At 41.2% G+C, this 5,479-nt stretch overlaps 1 protein-coding gene across 1 annotated transcript in view; it reads right to left on the bottom strand.

Annotated features, from left to right (window-relative positions):
* The window catches only part of MYO3A (myosin IIIA), a 127,065-nt gene extending 124,243 nt beyond the window's left edge, over positions 1-2,822 (bottom strand). The window contains exon 1 of the mRNA XM_009890568.1: positions 2,719-2,822. The gene's annotated coding sequence lies outside the window, so the exon portion shown is untranslated. The remainder of the gene's footprint in view (positions 1-2,718) is intronic.
* Between the last annotated feature and the right edge of the window lie 2,657 nt (positions 2,823-5,479).

The raw sequence follows: 5,479 nt of genomic DNA, 5'->3' as shown, positions 1-5,479 counted from the left end.
AGCACGGTCGCAGCCTCCGGGGCTCGGTGTACCCGACGGGGGGATTACAGCCGTGTCGGCCACGGAGCATCCGGGAGGCTGCGGATTTAGCATGGGAAAGCTGCGAGTCGTGGCCCCGGGGCTGCCAGTGGCCATGCTGCCCTGCGTAAACCTAATGGACTTACCTGGGCCGCTTAAAAGAGTTGAGATGTGGTGTGTGTGCAGAGCTCACGTTATTACCTGCTGCGGAGAGGTGACTACACAGCGGCAGCACAACACAGTACACAATAGCAAGGTGAAGTTGCAAGACAAAGTACTCAAAAGTTGGGAAATGCACGAATTTTATCAGTAAAGCTCCTGTGTTATATACAAGCCAGTCTTTAGTTACGCTGCTTAGGTTTTCTTTGGAGGACCCCTGCCACATCCACTGCAAAGCAACAGCCAAACTTAATCGGCACCAGGGAACGTGTGCCTCCATCAGAGACTTCTGCTGTCATGTTGAGTTTCTCTCCTTCCATTTTGCTAATAACATTTGGACGTGGTGTTTGTTTTCAGGGGAGTTCTTTCAGAGCCCTCTACATTCTATGTCTTTCACAAATGCAGAGTAGAAAACAGGCCATTCATGGATGGCCTTCCCATGTTCCCTGCTTATCCCCTCCCAGACATCAAAGATATCACATGGACAAGAAGACGTATAAAATTCCTCACTGTGGGAAAATCATCAATAGAAACTTCTATAGTCTTAAACCCCAAATCTAAACAGCCATGAGCCAAATATTTTTAAGGAAAAGGGGCCTCCTCAATTCCCTTCACCAAAGTACTACTTTACTGTATAAAACTTGTTAACATTTTTAGACTGTGCACAGCATTATGAACATAGGAATATTTGAGGAAAAGTTTAAGGTGCCATATAGTCTTTATTACCTCCTTTCACTGCTGGCTGCTCTGTCCCTTCATAACCTTTCCTCCTCCCCTGTTTGAGACACTATAAGAATATGAAAATGTTTTATAATCGCATTTTACTAATTGGGGTTGGAAGCACTAGCAGAATAGGGCCTCAGTTGTAAAAATATCTTTTAGGCTTGAATAGCTACGTGAGTGACATTTGTGAAAGCTTCCCCTTCCCTGAGCAAAGCTCATTGATTTTGGTTGTGCTTATGAGTACCTAGCACCCACTGCCTTTAGGCCGTGTGTCTGGCCGGATGGCAGGTCACATGCAGAAGCATGACAGTCTAATCCTCCCATCATGCAGAAGCTTGACCAGAGTGCACCACGAAAGAAGGCTTAGAGCCTCTCAATGGAAAGCTAGGTACAAAAAGGGGATGGTGCACACTCACACCTCTCCTCCCAGGCAGAGCTGGCGTGCATCCCAGGCCTGGAGCAGGCAGCTCAGACACAGTCTTAGGAGCCAGAAAAGAGAGTAACTGCAGCAGTCGGTTCATATGTCCCCTTCCACTCCTAGCAGTGCTGTTTGACAGCAAAACTACTGCTGCCCACCCTGTCTGCCTCTCGATATCTGTGTGCCGAAGTCACTGTCCCTTAGCTCTGAAGGCCTGAAATTCCCCGTGAGCACTCTGTCAAAGGGGCCTCAAAGGCAAAAATCCATGATGTGACTCAGCTAAGTGAGTCCATTTGGAGTGGTGGTGTACACACTTTGGTCTTCTGCATTAATTGTTCAGGTGAACTGGTCTGTGAAACTCCCCAAAACTAGTATCTGTTTCATTTAGATGATCCTGAATTATGTGTAAGTAATGTCAGCCCGTTGCTGCAGAAAGGATCCTAGTTTAAACCAGTAAAGGTCACAACCAACCTCTGAGGCCAACAGAGGTAGGCACTGTTCAAACAAACAAGGAGTTTCAGCCCTTTGTGAATGACAATCTATATGTCAAATAGACACTGATTGTGCTGGAGAATTTAGGCATGAGGTTATTAAGTGGCATTTAGTGTCATGCAGCCTAGCCACACCTCTCCTTTCCTTTTATTTCACTCTTTTGTGTTCTCCTTTCTCCATCTCAACATGCCTTGGCTTTTACCCAAACATTTACAGCTTTGCTTTTCTCTAGGAAGCCTTCCTAGAGAAACTTGTGGGTGTAAGTCTGAAAACTGTTTCTAAATTACTGTGTGAGAAATGTGTGAAAGCAGTGTGAGTGGACACCCTTTGAAAGCATCTTCAAAATTAGATTATACTCGACAATTGGTTATAGAATAAGTCTTATTCTTCATTGTAATATAACAGAGCATAAGCATACATAAGTAGAATGGACCTCTTTTACTTCAGAACCGATAAACTCAGACTTTTACGTTCCTACAAGCTTCTAATGGCAAAGATCCTCTTGTGATTAAGGCTCCAAATTAAGACTATAATTTATTTAATAAAGTATTTCCTGTATTGTGAAAGTCCTTACTACATCCAAATAAAGTCAGGATCCTGCTGTGCTGCATACTGTGGACCTCCTACAAAAGGAGGTCCTCCTGCTGTTGGACAGAACTCAGCCGTGGAGGGCTTGTGGAACCTAAGGCACGTGTTCCCTCTTTTCATCTATTGTCTTTTCTCTATAAGTAAGCTTTTAATACTATTCTATCCATGAGGAGGTCTTTTGATGGCTGATTATGTACATATGCAAATAACAAGTGACGCACAGAAAGATCAGCAGATATTTAAATGATAACTTAAGAAAATAAACAAGCACATTTAACTAGCAGAAGAGAGACCACCACTATAAGAATTAAAGAACTTACCTCTCTGGGGAACTGCTTTTTGACCTCTCTGGCTGCTTAACTGAGCACAGCCTGGAGCAAATATGAGGAACTCCTCCCCTTTTGGTGTTTATTACAGAGAAACAATACTTCCTGCGACACCTGAGTAAATATCCTCTAGGAAAACCACCACATAGTTTGTCTACAGCTAGCTTATTATTCCTTTGATCATAAATACCATCCACCATAATGAATTACCAAGCATGCCCAAAAGCATGAGTTATTTATTGAATGCATAGATTTCTCTGAGGCAATCCTGAGCTTTGCCAGATATTTTCTTTAGTTGATCAAAAGAGCTCCGTAACCCCTTTTGAAGGTCTTAGATGCGTGATCCTTGTAATCACATTTAAGGGGCTGGTTAGCTCAGGAGATTGTTAATAGGATACAAAACCTTTCCCATCCAGTGCAGATGAAAAGTTGTGACTCTTTAACAGCTCTTTAATGTCCTGTGACCTAACCCAGTTCCTAAATGAGAAATTTTTGTATCACTTTAAATTTACAGAATGTGGTTTTCAGGTTTTTTTAACTACACGTGACACGGAACATTTGACAAACAGGAAAATAATTTAAAAGCTCAGTGGTAATTAATGAGTCCAATTAAAACTGCAATCAAAAGAATTCTGAAAATTCCCACTCCAAAACTATCTCCACAGTCTCAACAAGCCCATAAGCACAGGTGAGGGTTATAGTAATCAAAAAGCAGGAATTGCTGGGAACTGAGAGTGATTTAGAAAACTGTCAGTTCTACACTAAAGACATTTCCCTGTATCAGCCCCTGTCATTAGACCCGGGAGCTGCACGTCTAGCACGGAAGTGTTGCATTTGAATGGTGATGGTCAAACTCGCACTTATTGATTCATATCCAGTAGGGGAAAAAAATGACACACAAACACATGGAAGGCATTTTCTTTAAATTTCACAGCTCTTTCTAGTTCACAAGGTTTGAGATAACAAAGTTTTAGGGTTTTGCAGGTATTGTTTTTGATCTGAGAAAATCCTAAGCCAGACCCAATTCGAACTCATGTCTCAAACTCAATTCAAAAAAATGCTCTTAAGTTTTGGTGTTGGTTTTTTGGTTTGTTGTTTGTTTTGGGGTTTTTTTTTGAAATAAAATATCAGGAAAAGAATTATTGGAAAATTTGGAATTTAAAACCTTCCATAGTTATTCTAAAGATTACAGGAGATAAGATCAGGGTCCAAGTGATAACTGCAGAGAAGATTTATGCTACAAAATGGCTTCCAATGTCAATTACGTGGAGAGTACACTTATCCCTTGCTTGGGACACGCTGATCACCAAAATAACCTTAAAGGATTTTGCTTACGTGCAGTGATGTGAATGAGTAAGAAGGAGGGACATCTGAGGATTGCTGCTTTCTGCATACCTGGGTGTAACGTGAAATGCTAATCTTGAAAACGTGCAGGTAAAGATTTGGGGTTGCAGTACTGCCATTTCCAAGTGCCTAAACAAAAGTCATGAAGCTAGTTTGAAAACTGAGGGATTAAAAAACTAAACTAAGCAATAAACACCAACCAGTCAGGTGGTAATATTGGTCATGTGGGTCATGTTGAAAATACAGCAGTTCCCCTGTTAGCTGCTTAGAGATTTCAGGTCTGGCATTTCCACCCCCACCCTCACCACCCCAATTATTTTTGATTCAGTTGTACAGAGGGTCTCAGTGCTCAAACATCTATGTCATATAGATTGCATCCTGGAGTAGCAGGACATATGTTGTTTGCAATCCAAGTGAACAAAAATATATAATACATAAACTATGTATTTCTTTATAGTTGTATTTCTCCATAGTCCTTGAAGGTTGAGGTAATCAGCAGCCTGGCATTAAGAAAAATACCCATTAAACAAAAGTCACTGTTTATATTACTAAACACAAATGTACTTTATTATATCAACAAGACTGAACTAATGAAGTATAAATCAGCATCAATGTATTGATACTTCAAGCAGTTAAACTGATGTTTGGTACATACATCTAGTTATCATCTGTGCTATTCTGTTACATACTTACAGGAGAGTTGAAAAGACCTTTAACTAAAAAAAACCAAAACAAACACCCCCCACCCCAGCAGAATCTTTCTGTAAGATTATTTATACTTAAGACCTAAAACCCAGAAGCTCTTCAGTGTAGAGGCTCCTGCATAATATATACCTGTACAGCATCTAACATCCAGTCTCTGAGTTCGTTGGATACCAGGTGCTGCCACTTAACCACGTTTATTAATAGGGCAAATAGAGGTCTTTTCATATCAAGTGATAATAGAAGGCTCAGGGTTGAACAGTTGGGACTTCTTTTTTGCCTCTAAAGCAGTCACAGTACACAAACAGAAATGTCAGTCAGGAATGATAGATAGCATTTTGTATATGTGAAAAGGAGAGGGAAACATTCTTGTTTGGTAGCTAGAGCACATACACTTTTGTGCAGAAAGTGACACCTGGGATCCACCTGGCCAGAAGGTTTCCAAATCACTTGCTCACTTTTCTTCTACCTGACATGATTTTTTCAATCAGCCTTGGCTAGTGCGGAAGATGCTCTGTGTTCACAGTTCCCACAAACACCCATGACAGTTCTTCAAAGTTAAATTTCAGGCACTAAAGACATTATGGCTTATGTAAGACCAACTTTTCTCAAGACTGAATCAGTTCCAGTAGCCTTGGCAAGAGTCACAGGGCACCAGCTCCTTAATCTGTGGATTAACTGGACGTTGAGGTCTCCATTTGGAAAAATT

The sequence above is a fragment of the Charadrius vociferus genome, unplaced genomic scaffold (genome assembly GCF_000708025.1).
Source record: "Charadrius vociferus isolate BGI_N301 unplaced genomic scaffold, ASM70802v2 scaffold1038, whole genome shotgun sequence".
Classification (NCBI taxonomy): Eukaryota; Metazoa; Chordata; class Aves; order Charadriiformes; family Charadriidae; genus Charadrius; species Charadrius vociferus.
This window is presented reverse-complemented; position numbering and strand designations above follow the sequence as displayed.